The sequence below is a fragment of the Sturnira hondurensis genome, unplaced genomic scaffold, assembly GCF_014824575.4.
Source record: "Sturnira hondurensis isolate 20B ecotype Veracruz unplaced genomic scaffold, ASM1482457v3 Scaffold0013537, whole genome shotgun sequence".
Lineage (NCBI taxonomy): Eukaryota > Metazoa > Chordata > Mammalia > Chiroptera > Phyllostomidae > Sturnira > Sturnira hondurensis.
This window is the reverse complement of record NW_028086168.1, coordinates 3591288-3619258: the sequence shown is the minus strand read 5'-3', so window position 1 is coordinate 3619258 and position 27971 is coordinate 3591288. Positions and strand designations below refer to the sequence as shown.

Sequence of the window (27971 nt, the reverse complement as noted above, 5' to 3'; positions counted from 1 at the left end):
GTGTAAAAAGTATGAAGTTGTTTCAGTTTGGCTGGATCATAAATTGTGAGAGGGAAAGAGAAGCCAATGAGGGGAGGTGAGACTAGAAATGTGGGCAAGAACCTGGTCTTACAGAGCTTTGTGTAAAGATTAGGTTTTATCTTATAGATCAGGGGCGTCAAATTCATTTTCACCAGGGGCCTCATCAGCTTCCTGTTTGCCTTCAAAGGGCCAAATGTAATTTTAGGACTATATAAATGTAACTACTCCATAACTAGGGGCAAGGAGCTCAGTGCTGACACCAGATACAAACAAGATGCTAGGTCAGATGAAACAAGGTGGTAGGTCAGATTTGGCCCACGGGCCTTGTGTTTGCCACCTGTACTATAGGTGATGAAGAGCCAATTTCAAGCCAGAGAGTCTTGTATCCACATTTTACAGTGATCCCCATGGTAACAATGAGGAGGATTGTTGGAAGGGAGAAAGATTAATTTTTTTTGCTAAGGTGAATGAACCCAGACTTTGTCTTTTTCATTCAGTATCCCCAGTGTCCTCCACTATGCCTGACACATAGAAGGTACTCAAAAAAATGCCAATAATTGAACACTTTGAGCAGGAAAATAAGGACAATGCAATGAATTGGACAGTTTTTACAAAGAATAAAAGGAAGTAACTATAGGACTTGGTGGTCAATTGGATGTGGAGAGTGATATAAAAGTATGAACCAAAGATGCTAATTATTCGGTCTTGGGTGACTGATAGTAACGCCATTGAGAGAGAAAGTTAATAGAAGAATCCAATTTGAGGCATGAAAGAGTGGTTCCATTTTTGACAGACTGACTTGGGAGATATACAGGGAAAGGACTCCCAGGAAATTTGGAAATAAACCTTTAGTACGAAGAAATCTGGGCTAACAATATATATTTATAAATGCTCACTAATTGTTTCCAGGTCCCAGATCAGTAACTCTACATGTTAGAAAACATCAGATTCTCTGGTGTAAAGTAAAAATGTCTGCCTTTCTTGTTCAGGGGAATGTTCTACATTGCTCACAGGGATTTGTCAGTACTTGGGTGCTTTTGCTTTGGAAAGTTTTTGCTTTTTGCTTTCTTTTTGTTTGATTTACGTTTTAGCACTCTATCATCACCCATTCATTTATGCTCCCCCCACCCACCCACACACATACTGATCGAGACTATTTTAGTGAAAAATGCATGTCTAAAGCCACTCCACACCTTACTGAAATTTGCTACTTTACCTCAAGTGGTGGGAACTATAAAGAGTGCTAGAAATTAACTGAGCCATTGGCATATCATAACTGTACTGTGAAAACAAGAATAACTAATGTTAACCCAACTGGTTCAAATTTCCCAACTCTTTTATTAAATATTTTGATAATTTTACCTCAAATATCTTGGAACTCACTAAATCATTTGTAATCGAAGTACCTCTGTCAAATTCCTTCACTTTAGAACAGTTATTTTGCATTGGAGAATTAAAAGTGAGTCAGCTTCCCTCAGGTGGAAGAAGGACATTTTGTATCTAAAATAAGATTTTTTCAAGGAACTATTTATAAAAAGTGTATCTTCTGAAAATGCAGATGAATTAAGTACTTCTTGACCATGCCAATAGAATGGTGGTTCTCTGTCAGCCTATTCATTCTTCTGTTTTTAAACCCCATCTCCTTTATCAAGCATCTTGTACCTAACTGGGTTCTCGAGGGTTGTCTGTGTGACCAAGGAGGCTGCTCTGTGATGGCATTTTGCTATCCCTGCTACTCGGGATTGGAGGCATCTGAAATGGGCTCCATTCATTGCAGCTACTTGAGAGGCCACTGTCCGTGGCAACCAGGCATGAAAGTCAGCAAAATGTTTTGGCCATCCCTCTTGCATTCTGCTTAGACATTTAGCCAAAATCCAGCTGGCTCTTGTATCTGTCCCAGAATTAGTCTTCTGTGATCTCTCAATCTCAGGTCATAAAATTGGGCCAATTCATGCTAACATTCTGTTTTTCATGTTAATCTTTATCTTCATGTTTCTTTTCCCACAGGCTTTGTAATAATAAGCATATATCTCATTCCTTTTTCCCCTTGTATTCAGTCTCTCAGGTTTTCTTTTTACTAGTAATTAAATATTTTAGCATAACTATGTACACAAATGGATGGGAAAATAAACATTTCTCATGATTGAACTAGAAGTCACAGTCCAAATACACAGTGATGTACGAAAGTTCATTGAGAGTTATTTGTCACTGATCATTTGCAAGGTCAACACTTCAGTGGATAACCATCATTAATATGTTGTTACTGAACAGTATGTCCTGAGGACATAAAAACCTACTCGTGAATATTTGCATAGGGCTTATCAAGAAGTTATCTTGACACTATAAAATGTATTGAAAAAATTTAAATAGTAAATATTACTAAAAGTTACATTCATCGGAGGGGGCAGCCAAGATGAAGGAGGGAGAGAAAAGGAGAGAGTGAGGCAGGTGGGTGGCAAGACAGAGTATAAATAGAAGAGAAAGTTGAACAAGAGATATTAAAGAATGGTAGCTTAATTGTAGAAGAAATGAGTTACCTTGTCAAAGGAAATAAAATGGAAAATATATATATAAGGGATATGAATGATATAAAAACATTTCTATTCTGACCTAAACCCGTCGTAAAATCTGAAGCTACCCTAAGCCATTGGGATCATTCCTGGTTGATGACTAAATTCAGAGATAAGTACAAAGAGAGTGGGGCAATGCAATGACAGCTGTCAACAACATTTAGTTTCTTATGGAAATTTTATTCAGAATATTACAGTAAGGTATTAGAAAATGTGAAAGACCACTAAACAAGTTTTAATTGTTAAAACTGGAGAAATGAATGAGGATTTTAATAACTAAATTAGATTGTGATATATTGTCTCAAGTGAGGAAAGAGTGAAAAAATGTTAACAACCACTAACAATGCACATTTAATGTTTGTTTGTTAACTTAAATCAGCAGATAATTATTAGCTCTGGAGTTTGAATTATCAGAATAGCCTCACACCTAGTCTTCCTGTCCAGTAGCTACCTGTCTTAAATCTGTCACAAGCATTTTAAACTGAGGCAATTACAACATTTATCTACGCAAAAACTGCCAACCAGTGTATAAGGCAAAGCCTTCCGTACCCTTCAGGGTCCAGCCTCTGGCTCTCTGTGACCTCTTGGCTCACTCACTCCCACCCACACCAGCAATAGCCCTTCTTCACACTCCACCCATGTTCCTGCCTGAGGCCTGTCACTTGCTATTCCTCCATCTAGAACTATCTTTTTTCAGCTATATTTGATTTTCAACAAAGGCTTTCCCTGACCACCCTGTTATAACAATCCTTTCCTTTCTCTCTTCTTACTCTACTCAATTTTCTCCATAATACATGTCATATTTTATTGTTATTTAGTTTTCTTATGAGGAACAGTGCCTATCACATAAAGGACACAATAAATACTTTTGTTAATGAATACTCCCTATCATCAATAATCGTCTACCCTTAAAGAGCACTTGCTAAGTGCCATGCATATTTAAGTATTTTTGTAACAACCCTATGAGATAGAGTTGTAACATAAGTTATTAAGATTTGTCATCACTTTTTTTAGTGTCATCCACACTAACAATAGAACTAATCCCATTTGATAGTCAAGGAAGCTGAAGCATTGAGATTTTAATAAAGGGCTATTCAGTGAGGCAGCCAGGATTCCAACCCAGGCAGTCGGCAGAGAGTTCCAGGTGCTTAACCACTAAGCTCCACTGCACCGCCATGAATACATCAATCAGCTTAACCCAAAACACCTGACATTTGTGCCCTGCTTTATGACTTCCAAAATTTGTTTAAATACATGACCCCATATGCTCTACAGAGAAAGTAGTGCCTTTGTCATCTAACCAGAGTGAATTTTTGATAAATTTGGCATAAATTATAAAATATCTTCATTTGATATTTAGGAAATATCAGCTATATAATGGGTGCCAAGCCAGTCCCTGAAGAAAAAGAGATAAAATTTATGAAGCAGAGTTCTGTCTTCAATAGGCTTACATTCTGTTGGGTAAAACAGTAAACTTATCATATAAGTCAATAGATACTTGTGATATGACAGAAGTTTATATAATTTCTGTGGCATGTGCATAACTAATTCACTTATTCAGTGAATATAAGTGAAGAAGACTCCATAAGGGGAGTCGAGGGCAGCTTTAGAACAGAGAGAGGATGAGCAGAACTTTGTTCCACAGAGAAGAGAGGAATGTAAGACATTCCAGGAGGAGAGTTTATCCTGAGCCAAGCATGAAAGCAAGAGTGTGGCATAACTGGGTGAAGCAGACAGTTCTGTATGGGGAAATTATGAAGTGGGCATGAGAGAATGTCAGGAGAGAAAGGTAAATTTGCTCCAAGTTATGAAGGAAACTGAAGTTTCTCTTATACACATTGAGGAGCCATCTAAACAAGAACGTCAAATTCAGCTCTTCAGGGTTGTAGAGGATTATTGGTATGAGGAAAGATCCAAGGAAGAACCCGAAAACACTGCACTTTTTGGAGTATCCTGGGCAAAATCCCGATGTAAATATCGGTAAGAAAGTCCAGAACCACCATTGGAAGTTCTGTAGCCTTTGCATAGAGTTGGCTTCAAGGCAACTTAGAAAAACAAAAGAGCCCCCAGAGTGCAGTGTGTCCCCTCCTAGGGAGCAAAGGGGGAAAAAGGAAGTACAAAGGGAGATACAAGCCAATTATGATGACAGAGGCCGAAGTCAACTATTTGACCACAGTAGGTCTGGGTGTCTGGATGGAAGCTCAGTTGCTTCACTTTTATAAATACTGGCCCTCCAAAAAAAGTGATTGAGTTTTTTTCTTGAACACTAAGTTTTGTTCTTTGCTTTTTTCCCTTCCCATACACACAGTAGCAACTAATATGTAAATAACTCTTTCGTAGTTCTCTGAAAAAAAGACTGCTAAGTTAGATGGTTAGGAGTCATGTTAGATAATCAGACAATTGCTCTTTATTTTATTTCAGCTTAAAGTCCATTTTAAGTCAACCATTCAAGATTATTTTTAGACCCTCTCTGGGTAGCTCAGTTGGTTAGAGCATTGTGCTGGTACTCCAAGGTTGCAGGTTTGATCCCTGGCAGGACACATACAAAAGCAACCAATGAATGCATAAATAAGTGGAACAACAAATTGGTGCTTCTCTCTCTCTCCCTACCTCTCTCTCTAAAATCAGTCAGTTATTTTTTAACACTATGTTTCAAGATATGCAATTATCTTCATAAAACTTTACAAACCAAAAAAAGAGAATAACACCGAAGATATTCAGTACATCTCTATTGATTGGTTACTATTCAATATTTCCAGAATAGAATCTTTATTTTCAGAATATGGTGGGTTCTTTTTCTTAACACCTCTGGAAAACAAAATTATAGGATCAAAATAATGTCTTACATTGCGCAATTTCCTTTTAAAATTTTTTCACTTTATTTGTTTCATTTAGTTCTCAGAAAGACTCCATATGGTGGGTATTACCATGTCTGCCTCACAGATAAGAAAACTTTGATTTAGAGATCTTTGAACTTGTATTTAAAAGTCATTTTCTAGTAGATAATGTAATTTTATTTTTAAAAATGTTTAAAAGTGCATTTCTCTATCTTAATGGGTGATTGAGACTCACTGTTACTTTAAATTGATTTACAGAGGTTTAAACAGCTTCCTCAACTACAAAACAATTAGAATATCATCAGGATGCAAATGCATGTCTTTTTGACTCCAAGCCTGTTATTTTTGCCCAGTATCATATCCCAGAGAAAGTCATCAAATTCACCAGGAATTCAAGTCACCCATAATCAATATTTGATGATCACATCTTAATCATTCATATTATATGGTATGTGTGATTATTTTAAAAGTTAAAATTTTAAAATCTTATTAATTCAGGTGGCTTCAATTAAATTATCTAGTATCTAGATGCTAACCTAGTTTTTATTTATACCTGGAACTAAAGTTTTTCTTAAATTATTACAATACAAAATATAAATTAAATAAGATTTTCATGTCTTATTGTCTGACTAGAGTTCCATATCCTTAAAATTTTATTTATTTTTAAAGTGTTTTTAAAAGACTTTATTTACTTATTTTTAGACAGAGGGAAGGAAGGGAGAAGAGAGGGAGAGAAACATCAGTGTATTGTTGTCTGTCTCACAACCCCCACCAGGGGTCTGACTGGCAACCCAGGCGTGTGCCCTGACTGGGAATTGGACCAATGACCCTTTAGTTCACAGGCCAGTGCTCAATCCACTGAGCCACAGCAGCCAGAGCCATTTCCTTAGAAATTTAAATGATTTCTGCTATTTTTCTGTATGTAGTCAAGGCAGTGTTATTTAAGAAGGTTTTAGCAACTCCTTGGATCTGACTTCTCTCAGAATTTCTATAGCACACAGTAGGATTAAAAACTATTTTGTAGTCCTAGCTAATTGTTTCTTATAGCTTGTCAATCAGAATTTAAGCTCCTGTAGAACAAGGCAGTGTCTCTGTTTTTACTAGAATTCTTCACACCTCTTAGACTAGTAACTAGGCACAGGCTGGCATTTGCTACGTATTTGTTGAGTTCTTAGCAAACTTAAGTTCTTAACAAATGCGGGGCATGGAGTGTGCAAGGAGAGGGGGTCGGGGATCAGTTGATTAATAATGCAAGTTATAAATTATATAGTTAGTGAAAAACTAGCAATATAAAACTTGTACTAAGAAATTGCTTTCTAACTGTAGAAGTTATTTTATTTAATTATAAAAGTCATAAAATCACATTTCCTTATCATAACATGTGATTCAGACTTATTACTAATTCAGATTGTCCTTGCATTCAATTAGTAGATTTAATTATGTTTTAATTTTTTCAACATATGTAGAGCCAAGTTTAAAAGATGTGTCTTTTTTAAGACACTCATTAAACTATTCTTTGCACATCACTGAACTTAGCATCTTGTAATTCTTAGAACTATTATAGAGCAGGCAATTGGCTTCTTTTATGAAGAACTGAAAACAGAAAGTCATCCTGTTGAAATAGAGACTTGAAACTCTGAAATTTTGTCATTGCTTTCCATTTCACTTGTGGTGATTAGGTTGTTTGAAAACTTGCAACTCAGCATTAAAAAACAGAACACTCTGTGTTCTGTCAGAGACACTTATCATGTTTCTCTGATTTCAATCGTACACCCTGAGGGCAGAAATGGAAGTTTCCTATCCTGCATAAAATATAACTCAGGCTCCAAATAATATGTAATAAAAGTAATGACAGCACTTTCTCATCACCTGTTAGTGTCTGAAACAACATCAAGGAGACAGTGTCTTGGGAATTTTTTTTTTAATGTTCATTTGTCTTGACTCATATTGTGCTCTTTTTCTTGAGGACATTTTATGTATATTTTTGTTCACTTTGAGAAAACACTGTATAGTATTTCTAGAGTTAGGAGCCACTTGGGCAATATGACCTTTTAGTAGATTTGTTTACTAATTTTCCAAAGTCTTCTTGTTTCCCCTTATGAAAAGTGCTAAATAAAGCTTGAGGCGGGAAAGGTACATCGTATGAGACCCTGGCAGTGTTCCCCTCCTCACACAACTGCAGCCTTCCCTTGGGAGAATGGTGTTCCTGTTCCTATTGCTACATAGCAAATCAACCCTCCATTTAAAGGTATAATGTAACAACCATTGTATTATGCTCATAGGTCCTGTGGGACCGGGGCCAGGTGCCTCGGAGATGGCTGATCTCTGCTCCACGTCTGCGGCTCTGGAGCACCCAAGGCTGGAGACTCAGATGGCTGAGGGCTGAAATCATCCAGAGGCTCTTGTCTCAACAGTACTGGCGCCTGAATTAGGATGACTTATAGACCGTAACTGTCCACCAGAGAGCCTATACGACACTTGGCCACCTTACATAGGGTTGCCGAACCTCTCATCTGGTGGCTTATGGCTCCAAGAGATAGCGTTCCAGTGAACGGTGTGAACGCTGCTTCACATTTCACAGCGCAGCCTCAGTGGGCACACAGCATCACTTCTGCTGTGTTCTCAGTCAAAATGGATTCAATGCCCACCCGGACTCAAGGGGACAGGAATAGGACTCTTCTACCTTTGATGGAGGAGTGGCATCTGCAAAGAGACAATAGGGCGTGGTCACTTGAGGAACTGAAACCTGGCACAAATGGCCCGGGTTCTCTATGTCTGTCTACACATGAGTGGAACATGCTTGATGAAGGACCCTTGTCTAGCTGGGTGGACTTTTCATCTCTTGTACCAATTAGCACTTGCCACATTTAAACTGCAACAAATGTTCACTGAACCTGAATTTGAAGTCATCTCATTAAATTCATCCCATCAGTCTTTTCAGTGCAGTCCCAGCGAAGCTTTCACTTAATGCCACAGAGACAATAATTTTGTGCCATTATGAAAATGATAGTGAATATTAATGCTTCAGTTATCTCAGTTGCTAACATAAAATTCCATTCAATTCCTGTATCAGCTTCCTAGAAGGCAGTATTGCCCAGCACAGACTCTGGCGTGAGGCAGGCCTCTCGTTCAGTCCTGGTACACCGCCCACAAAGGTGCCATTCCCTGAGCTGCACTTTCCTCCTCAGGAAAATGAAGGAAATGCCACTGACTCAAAGGAACAGACTCGCATCAGCTGAGCCCATGTGGAAAAGCTGTGCCAAAGATTAGAGACAGGGAGAGGATAAAACAGATAAAGAGGCTAGGTTTGGTTTGGTTTGGTACTTTGTCAATCCAGAAGGAAGTCCTTTCTAATTCTTGACAGAAGCATTATACGTGTTAGTGGAGGCCCTTGTGGCAGCTATTAAAAACAAACAAACAAAAAGCAAGCACCAATATAAGTATGACTGTTAAGTATACCCATTTCTATCTACTTTGCCTCCGGTTTGCCAGTGCAAATAGCAGTGAGGCTTCTGTATAGTAAAAGAAATTGATATATATGTAGTGCCAAATTTGGGTTGTGCAACACTAAGGCTCCTGAGCTACGTTGTCAGCATTCACTTTCAAAAAAATCATATGTGCCTTCTACAGGCTAGAATGTGTTGATTCTTAGAAATGCATCAAAGTGTTCTCTTAGCTGTGGAAGCATGACATCTGTCTTAGAATTTGTTTTCTCAAAATTCTGCAATAGATAGAAGCAACCTAAAAAATCAGTTGAGGTACCTGATTCTTCACTGTGAACTTGCCCTTTCTAGGCCAGGGCAACATATTCCATAGATGTTGAAATTCCAAAGGTGAGAACATGAGACACTCCCTGCAATTGATAAAAGAATATGTGGCCCTATGTCGCACCCCAGTCTGTGTGCAGGCAGCTGGCTTTGACAATTCAATTTGCACCAATATTATAAACCATACTTGATCAGACCTCAAAATGTATTCCGTTGATGCCCATTAGAGAGCAGCAGTGCAGCCTGAAATCATCACCTTATAGAACAAAAAACATTCTGATTAGGCTTATAACTGACCTGTCTCAGGTGTATCTTAAAGGAACTAAGAGAAAATTCCATAGAAACAGTATGGAATTTTCTAAGAAAACTAAAAATGAACTTTCCTTTTGACCCAGCAATTCCACTACTAGGAGTATATCCTAAGAACACTGAAACACCAATCCAAAAGAACCTATGCACCCCATAGGTTCATAGCAGCACAATTGACAATAGCCAAGAGTTGGAAGCAACCTAGGTGCCCATCAGTAAACAAATGGATAAAAGAACTATGGTACATTTACACAATGGAATTCTATGCAACAGAAAGAAAGAAGGAGCTACTACCCTTTGCAACAACATGGGTGGAAATGGAAAGCATTATGCTGAGTGAAACAAGCCAGGGGGTGAAAGACAAATACCAAATGATCTCACCTTTAACAGGAACCTAAACAACAAAACAAACAAGCAAGCAAAGTATAACCAAAGACATTGAAATAGACAACAGGCAGACAGGGACCAGAGGGGAGAGGGGAGGGAAACTTCAGGGGGGAAAGGGGAAGGATTTAAAGGAACAAGTATGAAGGACACATGGACAAAAACTAAGGGGGGTGGAAACTGGAGAGAGGTGGGGAGCACTAGATGGGGGTGGGTTGGGAGGGGAGTAAAAGACAGAAAACTATACTTGAACAATAATTAAATAAAACATTTTTAAAAAGAACTAAGAGGTTGTTCAAAAGGAAGTACACATGACTATTTTGCAGAGTTTGCACATAGACGCACACACAAACTAGATGCTGTTCTTCCTCCAAATTAAGGACTTGGTACAATTTGCTGCACAGTATTTACTCCCCATGTAAAATACCTCTGACTATGTTTACTTGGTTAAAATTTCTCATCTGCAAATTAACATTAAATTATCAAGTTAGCTTGAGCCAGCAGGAATACAATCCTTTATTTTCTATTCTTGCAATAAAAATATTCCCAATAAGATCAACATTCACTTGGTCTTCTCCCATAGGAGTTGTATTCAAGAAGACAAATCTCTACTTGAAGCTGTTTACTGAACTCCCTACCTTAAAAATGTATTTACATTTCAGTATCCGGCTTTTGTTGCCAGAGTGCTAGAAGCTTTGTCTTGGTCACATGCATAGCATATTTACAAAGCAGGAATTTTTGTTATTGTTGCTAAATATACTTCAGTTCCCTATTTCATTTCTCACAAAATTAACTTTTTGATCACCTGCTCAATAATTAGTAGCTGTTAAGACCCAGTGGTTGGAAAAATGGAGAGGGGGTACAAACTTTCAATTATAAAGTGAATAACATCTGAGGGTCTAAAGTATACTAGCATGGTGGCTCCAGTTGACCATACTGTACTGTATAATTGGAACTTGCTAGAGTAGATCTTAGGTGTTCTCTCCAAAAAAAAAAAATTAAACATGGAGGTGATGGATGTGTTAATTAACTTGATTGTGGGAATACTTTATATACATACATATGTGTGTATATATATATGCACACACATACCCCTACACCTATATACATATATACATACACATATGCATACACATATGTGGGTATATGTGTATGCATACATACATTTGTCAACTATACCTCAATAAGGCTGAAAAATCATGATAGTTGTCAATTCATCTTATTGTTTCTTACAGTTCATTAGGGAAATAAAACAGAGATATATACATTTTGCAATGTATTACATGCACTTTTTTGCCCACATTTTGAAGGGAAAAATGAGGATGCACATTATACATGGATATAATGAATACATGCCATGGGTACTATAATGGGTATGATAATCATGTATAATGCACACAAAATGTAGGTGCACATTATACACAGCAAAAACATGGTGTTTCTGATACCACAACGCCTAACCCAGGTTTACAGCTGGCCTCTGTTCCTTTATTTTATGATCTAAGAAACAGGAACTTGCCCCCATTTTTTCCATACTTGTCTTGGTGGGGGGGCAGATCAGGACAAAGTATACTTCTCGGTCCCAAATTCTGCTTACCAGCCTTTCTCTAGTTCATAACACCCAGGACCCCAAGGGAGACTTAAGCCATTCTTTTTAAATATTTTATCAAGAATCATAAGCCTATAGATTTTGATGAAGTAAAGAACATGCTTCTAGTTTAGTCAATAAACTCCTTTGAGCCCCACAGGGATCAAGGCCTGATAGCTTATCCCACATGTTATCCCTGTTCCATAATTCCTTATTTCCTCCTTTCCAAAATGTACTCTTAAAGCCCTTTCCAGACTTTTATTCTTGTGATGCACCACCCTTTCTCACAGGACAGTGAGTATCCATCCCCCAGTGCTGAAGTGACTCTTGCAAATACATTTTCCACCCGAGAGCTTCTCCAGATACCTCCTGTAGCTCTCTCCTCCGCCAGAGAGAACGAGCTCTGGGCTGGAGGAGAGAAGAAGAGAAACCTGGCAGGTGCTTTTACTCCAGATCATGGCTGATTCTCTTGTAAAGCGTCTAAAATCAAACACAAATTGGCACCAGGGAGATTAATTTCCGTCAAAGAGCATCTTTAGTCTTAAATTAAACCTGTATTTTTCTGCAATTAATGACCTTGATCTTATTCCACATGAAGTAGAATTCTAGCCCTTGTCTCCTTTCCCACCCTAAGATTTATTACAAAGTGCTTCCATATTTAATGAAGATGTTTCTGAGCCATCCAGGCAAATGGCCCATTCTCAGAACACTTTTCTGGTGTACTGGGTGTCTTCACTTTACTAGAAAAGAGGGAGAAGGGAGCTGTGAGAATTTCAAGTCAACCTGCAGTACATAAAGAAGTACCTTCAACTCCTCTTGGATACATATTAGTACCCTTGAATTTTTAAGACTTTAAGTTGCTTTTAATTCCCAGTATATTTTACACCTCTCCTATTGAACTCCTATTTGTTCTGAGGTGGTGAAAAGCCCATGCTCAGATATCCATTCTCATCTCTCCAAACTTATAGTGAATCTGGAAGTTCCAGAGTAGAAAACCCAACAAAGAGATGAACCCTGAACATATTTTTCTAAATAACCTGCCAATGAAAGGTTGGAGGAGGAATTTCTAGGATTGATATATAATCATAGATAATCAAATATATAATAATATAGCCATAGAGTCTGCCTTAATTCTAAATGTAAGCTTCCTACACTTATACTGGATATGCTTAAAACTACAAGAAAAATAAATGCAAAGTAATAATGTTATTTCACGTAAACATTTGAGTTCTCAGAATTCAACTCTGTGGTCCGTGCAAAAGAGGGAGAAGGAAGCAGGGAGAATGATTTAACTTTACGTAGCTCAGAGGCTCCACTTGCCTTTCCAACCCAAGGACACAATAGGCTCCTCCGTATAATTTCACTTCCTCCCTGTCCCATAGGCTGACATGGCACTGAGGAACTTATTCCAGCCTATTCATCAAGACACCCAGGCTGTGTGTACCAGCTCACTGCAAAAATCTTTACTTTGGGGAGTTTTCCATTATCTTTCCAATGTGAGATAAGTTTATGAAATATTTAAAAGTTAACCGAATTTTCTACAAAACAAAATAGAAAGAATGGAATATGTTAAGCTGTGGTTCTTCTGAGTGTGAAATTATGGGTGATCTATTTTCTGTTATGTCCCATTACTCTAAATTTCTCCAGCGTACTCATATAAATATTCATTTTTTGAGAACATAAGAAATTGAGTAAAAAAAACCTTAAGAATAATTTCCTGGACAAATCCAAATATTTGTAATTATATATAGGATACTTCTCTGCTTGGGCCTGTGAACCAGAGCATCGTGGTTCAATTCCCAGTCAGGGCACATGCCTGGGTTGCAAGTCAGTTCCCAGGAGGGGAAGCACAAGAGGCAACCACACATTGATATTTCTCTCCCTCTCTCCTCCCTTCCCCTCTAAAGATAAATAAATAAAATCTTTTAAAAAAGGACAAAGTAGGGAATCAAAATATAGGAGACAGATTTAGGATACTTCTCTAAGTAAAAATTTTAAAAAAAGGATTTCAGAGGGAAAGGTAAAACAAGCACTGTTATAAAATTTTCTCAAAATTAGCACAAGTTTGTTATGCATATATTGTATTAAAAATTAGTAAAAAGTAAGAATTCTAATTATCATAATTTTATCCTAATTTTTACCTAATTCTTTCTGAACTAATAGAAAAATCAGAGTAATTAATTCTTAACTGTAAGCCTTCCTTTAGTTTAAGCAGTTCAGAATAGATTAAAATTAGCCTGTTCCATTGAGCTAAAATTGCTTTATTCTTATCAAAGTCATCATTATTTTCAGATCAGCACTTTGAAAACAATGACACAGGAATGGAAAAGTAGTCATTAGTTACTGAGAACTATTATGAACCAAGTTATGTGTTGGATATTTACACACATTATCTTCTTTGATTTTGCCAAACCTCATGAGGATTATCCTTACTTCACAACTGAATAAAGGGAAGGCTAGAAAGATTAACTCTACTGGGGCCATGTGACTAGTAAATAGGAGGGACAAGATTTAAAACAGATTGTTCTGATTCAAATTCTTTCCTGGAATCCAAAGTGAAAACAAATAGTATATAAATAGTAATCTATTTTTGAGATTAGAATCAAGATAAGATAGAGGCCACTTGATCCATTTTTGCCTTGGTAATACTTTGTATTAAGTGCTCTTAGACAAATACTGCCTAACTTCCAGGATATCTTTTAATTTTTAAATTTAACAGGAGCAGTAAGAATAAGATTAATTAACTTTTTAAGAAAGTCTTTACCATGTTCCAGGTACATGAATTAACTCATTTTAACCTCAGAGCAACATCATTAGATAATTACTCTTATTATTTATATTTAAGGAGAACTGTGAGATTACTGAAGATTCAAAGGGGCTTTTGGATTAACGGGTCAGAAAAGTGAGGCAGCTACAGAACTGTGCTTACAAAACATCTTCAACTTTATGAGAAAAACACTGCAGCATTTTTAAAGTATTAACTTTAATGCTGATGTTAAAGTATTAGCATCAGCTACAAAGTTAACTGGACCTCCTATCCAAGTTGCAAGAATGAGGGCGTACAGCCAACTGCCCCAAAGAAATCTAAGTAGTATTCTATGTTCTGTGAGGCATTTGATCACTAAATATCATATGCATTTAGGAAAGAGAAACAAGCTTCAAGCTTCAAACAAAGTTCAAGATTTTTGTCATTCTTATTCACTGGTAAATGTCTTTCTAGAGGTTAGCAGCATTTTCATGTTATAAACTCTTCAAAAGCAAATAAGCTTTCAAAGATGACCACTCCCATTAAACTTGTGAATATCCTGAAGTAGGATAATGTGGCTTTGCTTTATTGCTCTTAAGCAATAATTCAAGGAGTGCTTTTGTTGTTATAATTGTGTTTCCTTGAGCCTGTGAAGAAAGTTGATCTTTATAATAAACTTATCAAAATGATTTAATTTGAAGGGAAATAAAGTTACATTTCATACATATCTTAAATGTTACTTTTTGAGTTTTAGTATTTTTACATTTTGGCATTTAGAAGATAAGTTTATCCATTTCCTTATTATTTTTTTAAAAACTGGTTTATCAAATACAGTTATTTTCTTCTAGTGACAAAAAATGGCTTGATATTTGAGTATTTGGTAATTGTTTGTTTGAGGAATTTTGTATCTCCTCTGTATGAATTAATAATGATATTTATAGGCATATCTTTTTCAAAATAAACAATATTGAATTCATAAATCTAATATTGGTAACAATAAAAATTAGAAGCAAATGGTGAAGTGCAAATAACCTTTGTATTCCATAAGAAATAGCTACATAAAACTTGAGTAGACTTCTGAAGATTTCAATAAGTTCCATGAATATGATAATATTTGAACTAGAATAAAATTAAATATTAGTATATAATCCACTACCAACATAAGTCACTTATAAAATATTATATTGAGGGAACTAGGACATAAGTTTAAAGAAGTAGATTATTGTCCCATCCTTATGAAAGTGTAATATTTATTTTTTCTATAAAAAATTAACCTTTATAAAATGATTAACAAACACTAGTTTTGTTGTCTCCTTTTGGCAACATTTAGTACATTGAATTCATATTTATATATAATAGCTACTAGTTGTTCAAACCTGATATTCTTTGTGAGAAATCACTTGCTCATTGTCTTACAGGTACACAATTTTAAACTATTTGTCCATTAGGTCATTATTAGACTATCAAGGTGCACAGGTTGTTCCTAAGGCAACATCATTAAGTGGCAAGCAATGCCTGGGGGACATGTGATATGTCAAGGAAGAGGGCACTTACAGCTTATGGTAGCAGCCTGGGAGGAGCTCGGTGAGGTCAGGATGAGAAGGGTAAAAACAGACACAAAGAAACTACTGGATATTTGAGCAATGCAGATAACTTTCTCCTGCTGTACAAGTTTCAACTATTTATGATAGTAAATAGAAAGGATTCCTTTCCGTCATTATTTCTTTTAGGGAAGAAGGTATTTGTGGGTTCACAATAATTAATAAAATAAATGTTTGTCATGGTGTTTGATAATTAGGCTCTTTCCCCTCCAACATAAAGTCAGCCAAGTAATACTGGTGGAAGCAAAGTATGATAAATGTGTTTATTTACTCTTCCACAGTAACTTCTGTAACAGAGGTGTGCTAGGCTCGGATGGTGGCATCACTTAGGTGCCCTCTCAAAGCCACATTAGGCAGCTTGCTAGTGCCCCACTAAACTGGGGCACTAGCAAGCTGGTACGCCAAATGCAGGATCCAGGTGTGCCCATACTACTATATCCTCAGTGTTGGGGCAGCCAGATGGAGCTGGAACTTGGTCACCCCAGGATTGTCATTTTCTGCTGGACCACAACTTGATAAAGTTTGGGAAGCTCTGCTTTAGAATCATGTCTCTGACATTTAAGGTAGCCAACACTAAAGGTGTAGTCTAAGTCATATAAGCTTTCCAAGCTGTCAGTAGAGTTTCTTGTATTTTTTAAATTAAATTTTTTATTCTGAAATAATTTTACAGTTGACCCTTGAACAATTGCAGGGGTTAGAGGTGCCTCTTCCTGCACAGTCACAAACCCCTGTGTAACTTCCAACTCGCCCAAACTTAACTACTAATAGCCTACTATCTTACTGATGACGTAAACAATGGATTAATACACATTTTGTGTGCTATATGTGTTATATGCTGTACTCTTACAATAAAGTAAGTGAGAGAAAAGGAGATAATAAGAAAAAATGCACCCTCCTTGGTGTGGCTCAGTGGATTGAGCTCTGGCCTGCGAACCAAAGGATCTCCAGTTTGATTTCCAACCAGGGCACATGCCTGGATTGTATATATAAACCCAGGTGTATATATAAATCCACCTCCCCAAATATATATAAATATACTCACATATATATATATATATATATATATAACATATATAAACCAGAAGGCAGTGGATTTTAATATTCTTAACATCACAGATGCCTTTGAGAAGTTGATAGGGGTTGGTGCCAATTTGCAAACTCATTTTCCTTTCCTAGTACCATTTAATTGCCTCTTCATGGCACAGAAACTAGCTGGAATTCCTGGATGACAAAACAAGCTCAGTACTTTTTATCTCTAAGCCAGACAAAGAAAAGCAGAGAAAGAAAACTGGGAACTTTGTTTTCCAGAGAAGTTTGCCTAAAAAGCCCTTTGTCCCTCCTGAGGAAGAGCTGTGTGTATGTGTGTGTGTGTGTGTGTTGAGAGAATAGTATTCTAGAAAGTTCTGCTTTGGCTTTAGAGGAACTGAGAGAGATCTACACAAAGGCTGAGTTGCTTTTCCTTGATGCTGTGGACAGCACTCACTGCTGGGAATAAACTGAAGCATATAATGCTCTCAAGAAAGATGAAAACTTCCCACCGTTGTGCTGCAGCTGCAGAGAACTCTCATTCTTTTTGCTGCTGGAAAAAACAACATATGGACCTGACACATGAGGAGTGAAAGAGTCATGAGCAAGTAAGGAAAAAACACACCTAAGGAGAACCAGCAACAAGAAGACAACAAAGAAGAAGACTCTAAAGTAGTTACTGGTGAAATAGAATTTTTAGAAGCTACAGATGACAACTTTAACAAAACAGCAATAATAGAAACAAACGTTCTGGTCCTGGCTGGCATGACTCAGTGGATTGAGTGCTGGCCTGCAAACCAAAGGGTCTCTGGTTTGATTCCCAGTCAGGGCACATGTCTGGATTGTGGGCTGAGTACCCAGTGGGGGGCATGAGAGAGGCAACCACACATTGATGTTTCTCTCTTTCTCCCTCCCTTCCCCTCTGTAAAATAAATAATAAAATCAAAAACAAAAATTACATGATCACATCAATAGATGCAGAAAAAGCATTTGATAAGGTACATCACCCATTTATAATAAAAACACTCAGTAAAGTGGGAATAGAGAGAGCATTCCTCAACATAATAAAGGCCATATATGAGTGCCCTACAGCCAACATCATACTCAATGGGCAAAAACTTTTCCACTAAAAGCTTTTCCACTAAAATCAGGAACAAGACAAGGTTGTCCACTTTCACCACTTCTATCCAATATAGTATTGGAAGTCCTAGCTACAGCAATCAGATAAGAAAAGGAAATAAAAGGCATCCAAATCAGAAAGGAGGAAACGAAACTGTCACTGTTTGCAGATGACATGACAGTATACATGGAAAATCCTATAGACTCCACCCCAAAACTGCTTGACCTAATAAATGAATTTGGCAAAACAGCGGGATACAAAGTCAATATCCAGAAACAAAACATGTTTTTGTGTACCAACAATGAAACAGCAGAAGCAGAAATCAAGAAAAAAATTTCATTCAATATAGCAAAAAAAAATTAAATACCTAGGAATAAACCTAACCAAGGAGGTAAAAGACCTGTATGCAGAAAACTACACAACACTGAAGAAAGAAATCAAGGAAGACACAAACAAATGGAAACATATACCGTGTTCATGGATTGGAAGAATTAACATCATCAAAATTTCCATACTACCCAAAGCAATTTACAGATTCAATGCAGTACCTATTAAAGTACCAATGCCATATTTCACAGACATAGGACAAACACTTCAAAAATTTATATGGAACCATAAACGACCCCAAATAGCTGCTGCAACTTTGTGAAAGAAGAGCAAAATAGAAGGAATCACAATACCTGATAACAAAGTGTATTACAAGGCCACTATAATCAAAGCAGCCTGGTACTGGCATAATAAAATCTTTTTTAAAAAAAGAAACAAACATTCAGGAAAACTTATTGTGGCACTGAAAAGATTTTTTGTACCCACCCCCCCAAACAACAGTACCAAAGTCAATATATGAACTAAAAGTGAGAATAATCACTTGCTAAGAACCAAAAATGATAGCACAGAAAATCAAACAGAACAAATATTTTAAAACATAGAGCAGAAATATAAAGTCATTAAAATGAAGTTCTGGATATTATCCCAAGAAAAACATCTGTGATAATAAAATTTTAATGGTTGCAATGATTTTTATTTTATTATTTAAAGATTTTATTTATTTATCTTTAGAGGGGAAGGGAAGGAGAGAGGGAGAGAAATATCAATGCATGATTGCTTCTCATGCGTCCCCTGCTGAGAACTGGCCTACAACCCAGGCATGTGACCTGACTGGGAATTGAACTGCTGGTTGTTTGGTTCGCAGACTCACGCTCAATCCACTGAGCTACGCCAACCAGGGCAGTTTCAATGATTTTTAGACTCTTCTAATGCACATCAGTGGATCCTATGACATACAGAAATTCAATTAAATGTAGAAATCTAGTTCAAAGTGTGGTTTTAATTTTAAAAAGACTAAGCATCAAGATGTCTCTCTTTATTTGAAAGTTTTCCCCAGGCCATTGGTCTGCTCTTACCTAGGTCCTGATATCTACTTCTTCTGGTGATTAAAAAAAGGGGTGAGAACTGCACTTACTAATGTGTCACTTATGATTAAGGAACCCTGGCTGGTGCGGCTTAGTCAATTAGTGTCCTCCTGTAAACCAAAAGATCGTAGGTTCAATTCCCAATCAGGATACATGTCTGGGTTGCAGGTTCAGATCCGGGTCAGAGTTCACATAGGAGGCAACTGATCAATGTTGTCTCTCACACTGATCTTTTCTCTCTGTGTATCCTTTCTCGCTCTTCCTCCCTCTCCCTCTCTTTCTCAAAACAATAGGCATGTCCTCGGGGGGATGATTAAAAGAATTACAATTAGGGAGTCTTTCTGACAGGCCTCTAAAGAATACTACTCCACTGCCCTTGGCTGATTTCTTACTGCCAGCTTCCAGTCATCTCCTGCATCATGGCAGCATGCATAGCTGTTCCTGATCATTAGAAAAGTCTTGGAAATAAAAGGCCTGAGTGTGTTCACACCTAAGTGTCTGTATGCCCCATACATCCTTCATCATCTGCATCTCCACCTTCTCTTGTGGCTTTTCTACAAGAGCAGGTCAGCTTTACCTGGGCTGTGGCTTGTTTACCCCTTACCTATCAACTGAACACTGCCTTTGAAGGAAACCCAACAGAGCCAAAATGTGATAGCATTTCAATAAACTAACCTTTAAAAACACAGCTAGTTTTTATGTAAAGATGGTAAACAATTTAGGGCCAGACATTTCCTCTTAACTCTGTTACAAGCGATCTTTTTGGATGATAAGTGGGTTTGTTTGTTTGTTTGTTTGTTTGTTATGTGGTTAGTATTTTCAATATATAAAAGACTTTACTTTTTTAACTTTTTAAAAATTTTTATTTAATTATTTTTCAAGTACAGTTTTCTGTCTATTACTCCCATCCCATCCCACCCCCCATGCTCCCCCCTCCCTCCCATTTCCACCCTTCTCAGTTGTTGTCCATGTATCCTTTATATTTGTTCCTCTAAATCCCTCCCTATTTCCCCTGAAATTCCCTCCCCTCTCCTCTCTGGTCACTGTCAGCCTGTTCTCTGTTTCAGTGTCTTTGGTTTTATTTTGCTTGCTTGTCTGTTTTGTTGTTTAGCTTCCTGTTAAAGGTGAGATCATATGGTATTTGTCCTTCAACACCTGGCTTATTATTGAAATATATAAAAGACTTTAAATAAAAGTGACAAAAATAAGAGGGTCATTTAATATCATAATACTTACCATTCTCAAAATCTTTATTCTAAATGCCTAGCACATAGGAAAGACTGCTTTCCTTATTTTCTCTCAACAGAGGCTTCTACTCAGCCAGAAACGTTCACATGCAATGTTGTTTTTGGTTTTGTTTTATTCTAAATATTCATTCACTTATTAAGTGTAGTCTCCTGAGTCTTAGACATAAATTTATGCTTTTCATACCAGCTTTCAAGAGTGGAAACTAATTAATGTCAAACATATTGTGCTTAAAAGACTACTTTTTTTTGCAATTTTTAGTTGTAACTTCCAGAAAGAAGCCAAAGTTCAAACACTGAGTAAGAAAATAAATAGCTATTTATACTGAAAATTGTCAAATACGTGATCTAATAAAAGATAATTTCCCCACCACATTAATCTTATTTATGAATCAAGCCAGAAAGGGCTTTGCAGAGTGAAGTTTATCTTCCTAGTCATGGATTTTATGAATTTTTTTGAATGAGGAAAAGATACTAATACCAATAGCATCAATGACAATATAACATTTCAGGCCTAACATTTTGCCTGGTTAATCTGACATGTTGTTATCCCAAAATTCATTCAGAAGATACAACTATAAAACTTACAACATAGAAAGATTATAAATATGTGTGTTTAGAAGGAAGGATAATATAAATGAGACAGTTTATCATTTTGAACTCTAAAATGTGTTAAGCATATGCATATTCAGATAAAATTTAGGAAGTCAAGTTAATTATCTGCTTTATGGCAGGACTCAGCCACCAGTGGCAAATAGTCAATACAATATCCAAGTTCAAGTCTTGGGTGCTTTATACTTTATCCTTCATCCAGCCCTGAGCAATAAGTATAGTTAGTGGCATTTTACAAATGAGACAACATTGTTACCAAATTGTTAAATGATGTTTCAAATTCACACAGATTGTTGTGGCATCTCATTCGTTCTTTCTTATTTATTTTGTTTATTTGTAGTTTACTGAAGAATCTANCTTACAACATAGAAAGATTATAAATATGTATGTTTAGAAGGAAGGATAATATAAATGAGACAGTTTATCATTTTGAACTCTAAAATGTGTTAAGCATATGCATATTCAGATAAAATATAGGAAGTCAAGTTAATTATCTGCTTTATGGCAGGACTCAGCCACCAGTGGCAAATAGTCAATACAATATCCAAGTTCAAGTCTTGGGTGCTTTATACTTTATCCTTCATCCAGCCCTGAGCAATAAGTATAGTTAGTGGCATTTTACAAATGAGACAACATTGTTACCAAATTGTTAAATGATGTTTCAAATTCACACAGATTGTTGTGGCATCTCATTCGTTCTTTCTTATTTATTTTGTTTATTTGTAGTTTACTGAAGAATCTATAGAAACTTGTGATTGAAGGCACATACACGTAGCACCGCTGATACTCAAACCTTGACTTCAAATCCAGGTCCTTTTCACCACACCCCTCAGTCTCAAGGTGCAATCAGTTTCATATTTATGGAACAAACAAGAAAAAACGCCTGGTTTCCTAAGTTTAACTACTAACCACTTCAAATTAACAAGTTTTAACTTCATGCTCTGTAGGTTTAAATGAAAAGTGGAGGGTAGTGAAAAAATTCAGAGTAGTTGAAGTCAGAAAATCTGTGTTCCAATCCTTCACCCAATACCTACTAGGTGAAAAAACAGAAAGTTCACTTGAATTTTCTGAAATTTGCCTTTCTTTTTGTAAAGTGGAATTAATAACAGTAATACACCTGACATTTCTACCTCACAGTATTGGTTGGAAGAACAAAAGATATATATTACATTTTTGTGCAAGTTGCAAAACAATTATAATATACCAAATTAAGTTATTCGCATAATTTATTTCAAGGTTCTCTCTCTATCTGAAAATAAAGAGAAAATATTCAAAATTTTAGTAGCATTAGTCCCACAAGATTTAGTTTAAATAAACCTTATAATTTGAAGTGTTCATTATATTATAGATTTATTTTGTATTGAGGGAGTCATTTAAATCCACTTTGTATATGTTCATCATAGAATACAACTAAAGGGCAATAGTCGTGTAGCATATAGGCAGAGTATTTGAAGCATCAACAACTATTTACTGAATATCTATTATGTTATGAATTGGCTTGACAATGGTGCTAGATTACACAAGTAACAAGATTTTGCAAAGGTAAATAAAATTTAACCTCTAACATTGGTAAGATAGTAAATAGATAACTCAGTGGATAAATAAGACAAAGAAAGGGCTAGCTGTAATATAATGTAAATAGTGCTAAAACCAATATATAAAGTGGTAAATTCATTGGTTTGACCCAATTCTGAATCTATCTGCATTTTATATGCATATCCTATGTAATTTTTTGACTATTCAGACACCATAATCTCCGTAACTCTCAGACTTCTGCTCTACTTCCTTCTCCTTTTCGAATATTGTAAACCCTGCAGACCACACCCATGATATCTGAGTCAACAACTCTTTGAAACATTGATGTATCCGGGGCTGCAAAATGACCTGAACACTATATGGACATTTTCAACAAAGCTAGATGTTTCCTGCAGTTAAAAAAAATGTTATGCAGTAACCACCAACTTAAGGGCACAGAACGCAATCTAGGCCAGTCTGTAATGCAAACAGCCATTCAATCCCGGGAGATCTCCAGAGCCGATGTGCAACAGCCTCCCATCACATACAAAGGTCAAAAACTAAAAATTTAAAATTTGGAATGTTTTTATTCAATTTAGGTACCATTTGACAACAAATGCTGTCTGCATGAGAAAATTGAAGAGATAAATCAGGGCCCTTTCTCTTAATGGTTGTTTTCACTAGCCAGCAGTTGGCAATATGAAGGCCCAGACTGAATTTCACTTTGGGGGCAACTTCATTTATCATGATTCCAAAGGCAGGAACCATCACCATTTGGTTTTGGCACCAAAAGATATTGCTACTCCAATGTCTGCAGGGAGAAGAAAATCACAACAATGTACTCCTCTACAGAAGATGCTTCTATCCAGATTTTTAAGTTAGTAGTGAAATAATTGGCAAAATGTTTGGCCAAGAATAGCTGGTAGTAAAAATGGGGTGTTTCTAAAACACATAAATTACTTCAGTACCAATATTTTTTTATGCATCATGCTAGTCACCATACACTAAATCCATCATGGTAAAAATAAAAGGGGGAAAGGAACCAGCTAAAACATTGGAGTGAAACATTTACTCTTTTTATCCTGCTTTGAAAGTTAATGTTTTGGAGGGACTCATTAATTAAAATATATTGAATGCTTACTTTATGCAAGGCATTATGATAGCTGCTAGGACTATTAAAATGAATAAGGTAAAACACCAGCCCTCATAGTCTGTACATGCAGAATACTGAGAAGACAGACTTTTTAAAATTTTTATTTAATTCTTATTCAAGTACAGTTTACAGTTTTCTGTCTTATATTCCCAGCCCTGCCCCACCCAACAGTTAACGTATCATGTGATCGATAGCATAAGTGGCTCCTGGGGATGAGATGGATAAAGTGTTAAACAGAACCATCTTTTCTGTACCATTGGCCTTTGTGTGGTTCAAGATGTCTTTGAGAGTCACCAGGTAAGTACTTACCTGTCATAAACAGTAATAGATTCTAGTGAAGACTGGAGACTGAATCCTTGCATCTAGGATCCAGAATCTTCACTTACTGAGCACTTTGAAGCAATAACTTTAACTTTGGGGACTCATTTCATCTTAAACGTGGAAGGGAATAAAATAGTACCTGTCTCTATTCATTTGTTATGAAGATAAAAAGAAACAATGTATAAAACATTCATTGCAAGAAAATAGAGTAGAGTATAAACTGACATACAAATGCTATTTGTTGTGGTTGTTATTAATAAATCCTCTGGGCCAAATCAACCCTTTATAAAAAAGTAAGCCATCTTTAAAGGAAAAAAGGCATAAATCATGCAGAACAGAACTTCCTGCCTGCCTTCCCATGAGAAAACTGCATCTGAGCAGTTTCAACTTATCCCTAGTGATACAAAGGCAAATAGACTGACCCAACACAAAATTTTTAAATTTCATAAGCCTCTGTCCCAGGCCTTGTCTTCATGACTCAGGCAAGCTTTTCCATCTTTCTGATTCTTAGTTTCTGTACCTGAAAATGAGAATAAAAATACTGTAAATGTGGTAGAGTGTGTGAAAACATGAGGCCCTGGGCCAGGTTCACAGTAAGTCCTCTATCAATGTTGTTCAGTTCTACCACTAAAGCAATAAGGGCCCTGAAATCATCATTCACTCTCATTTAATTAACCAGTTACACTTTTCTATTGATGAGTTTTTCACATCAACTCAATCAGCACTTTCATTTTGACACTTTTATTTCTAATTATGTATAACATGCTCCCTGTTAAAGGAATTTCAGGCATCGGTGACTAGATCAGGAGATATTTGTGGTGGTTGCAGAAATTCTACCAGAAAGCCGCTTCTGAAGTCATACTTCATTCTTTCTAGGTTTCTAGAAACCATACTTCACGTGGTTTCTAGGATGATCTCAACTGGACTCAAGTGCTTGTTGAAGGTTAATTTCCAAAAAGTAATCATAACATAAGAGTGACTCTACTGTCACTGATTTCTCCTAGGACTTGATTCATGTGCCTCTTTCCAGCTTTCCTTCCCTTCTCTGACACCAGCCCCTTCTCTTAATCTCAGCCCAATCTATGCTTTTCTTTCTTAGCTCAAGACCATTAGGGCTCCATTTCTGCATTTCAGTCTGTTTCACAACCCTTTGCTTTTCATCTGGTAACACTGCAACAGTTAGGGTTCTGTTGAAGATGATACAAATCACTCTAATTGGGTTAAGCAGAAAGGCATTTATCACCACAGCCTGGAGGGAATATTTGAATGGGCTCCAGGGTAACCCTAACAGGCAATCCCAGACCTCAGAATCACAGCCTCCCCCCGCACAACTTAGATCTGAATTTAAGTCTTGCCAAACTGATGTGATTGGCAGAACTTCAACACATCCAAAAATGTACCCACAAGGGAATCTTGAAAATGCAATTTTTTGCTTTCCAGACTCTGCAAAACACAAAGAATATTTATAAATTGAACCATTTTAAGTATCTGCCACAAACATCGCAGAATATTTAACTATGCATTTTAGTTTTCTATTGTTTTTGCAGAGGAAGAGTAAAAGAAATTGCCACTAAAATATATCTTCTCTGTTAATAAAATACTACAGTTAACAACCCTGAACTTGAAGTAAAAGACACGTGGTCTAGGGCCTACTCTACCACTAATTAGTTTTTGGACTTGAGTAAATCCATTCCCTCTACAGAAACTTAGTTTCCTGCATGTGAAAAATGAGGCGACTACATGAGGCATTTGCTGAGGAAGTATTATTCTGAAAATATGTCAATGTCTATGTTATTGCTTTCTGGCATAAATAACTTCTTACATTTGATTAAAAGTAATACACAGGCTCTTAGTATTTTTATGAAAATAATGTCATTTTGATTCATTCAAATTGGACTGTATATAAAAGCAGATAAAAACAAATGTCACGTGTTCCCATGCTCAAAGATTTCTAGACCCAATAGCCTAACTAAAAGACACCTTGAAACATCTATTATAATTTTTCTTCACAATTTCTCCAAGGCCCTTTGGAAAAAATCAGTCTCTTCCCCTCTCTATCTCCCAGACTCCAACAGCAGATCAGAAATGCTAAAGGGAACCGTTTCTACTGAATGGCCCAGTGTTAGGGAAGTCACGGCAGTGGGAAGGCCCTCTCAGCCTGGTGTGATCTTGCTGTGCCACCGCAGGCCAACAGGCCTTGGCCCCTGCAATATGGGTTTCCCTGGAAATGCCAATATTTCACCCTTTTATATGGAATTCTTGAAGTATTTTAAGATCTATTTTAGTCAGTTTGGGCTACTATAACAGAATATCATAGATTGAATGGATTAAACAAGAAACATTTCTTTCTTGCGTTTCTGAAGGCTGATAAATCTAATATCAAGGTGCTGGGATATTTAATGCTTAATGAGAACACTTTTTTCTCTTTTCATTGAATTTACTGGTTAACAAAATTACTCGTGTTTCAGGCACATAATTCCATAATACCTCATCTGTACACTGCATTGTGTGTTCATCCTCCCAAGTCCAGTCTCCGTTCATCACCATTTATCTCTCTGTACCTTCCTCCACCTCTCCCCATAACCTGGCAATTCCCACACTATTTTCCATTTTCCATCAGATGTTTTCCTCTCTTTTTCTCTTCTTCTCAAAGCCCCCACTCACTCACCTACCCAGCTACCCAAGCCCGAAAGCCCCACCCAACCCCCCACCAAAAGCTGTCAGCCTTCTCTCTATGGGTCTGTCTCTATGTTGCTTGATAGTTCATTCAATTCCACATATGAGTAAAATTGTATGGCACTTGTCTTTATCTGACTGACTTATTTTACCTAGCACAATACTCTCCAGGTCCATCTACACTGCCACAAAGAGTAAGAATTCCATTGTGTAAATGTACCACAGCTTTTTTATCAACTCATCTACTGATGGGCACCTGGGCTGCTTCCAGATCTTGACTATTGTTAACAGTCATCTTCCATTTATGTGGCAGAGAGTGGAGATTATCTCTCCTCTGTCTCTTCTTAGAAGGTCACTAATCTCATTCATGAGATTACCTAAGTAATCCACCCTATCACCTAAGTACTCCCAAAGGCATCACTACGTGTTACCATCACATTGGGGGTTAATATTTCAACATAAGAATTTTGGAAAGGGGGAAAAGACAAACACTTAGTCCTTAACAACATGTATTCTGCTTTTTTATAGTAGTGCTCTATAAGGGCTTCTATGCCAACCTAATATTAAAATATTACATTATTATAAACAAATTGACTTATCTCTTCTTTTTAATATGGAACGCTTCACGAATTAACATATCACCCTTGCACAAGAGCCATGCTAATCTTCTCTGTATCGTTCCAGTTTTAGTGCATGTGCTGCCTAAGTGAGCACTGACTTATCTCTTTATATGCGTTTTCCAAACCAATGCACCAAAACTCTCTTGATGTTGACCTCATTTAAGGTACAAAATTTGAAAGAAAATTGGATTATAAAATAAAAATACTATTTCTCAGTGTATTTATTTAGATTATCTATTACTTTTTATTCCTTCTCACTATTATTGTAAATAAGAACTCCCTAGTAAGTCCTCCAAGGCAATGAAAACCATTGAAAGTGAACAGCTTCCCTTGGCAACAAAGTTTCAGTGCTCAAGAGGTATGCCAAGTCTTATAGCACTTGTTGTTATATATTTAGAATAGTAACAATACACTAAATTATCTCAGTTAAACCATTGTAAAAGGAAATT

At 36.7% G+C, this 27971-nt stretch overlaps 1 long non-coding RNA gene and 1 other non-coding gene across 2 annotated transcripts; both read right to left on the bottom strand.

The window, feature by feature from the left end:
* Positions 1 to 231: 231 nt before the first annotated feature.
* LOC118997901 (uncharacterized) lies at positions 232 to 9692 on the bottom strand. Its single transcript, XR_005068754.1, has 3 exons — positions 9683 to 9692; positions 3745 to 3751; positions 232 to 363 (listed from the first exon to the last, which is right to left on the bottom strand). It is a non-coding gene; the product is annotated as an uncharacterized LOC118997901 (long non-coding RNA).
* A 17817-nt stretch (positions 9693 to 27509) lies between these two features.
* Positions 27510 to 27616, bottom strand: LOC118997954 (U6 spliceosomal RNA). The gene has a single exon (XR_005068775.1). It is a non-coding gene; the product is annotated as a U6 spliceosomal RNA (small nuclear RNA).
* Positions 27617 to 27971: the final 355 nt, after the last annotated feature.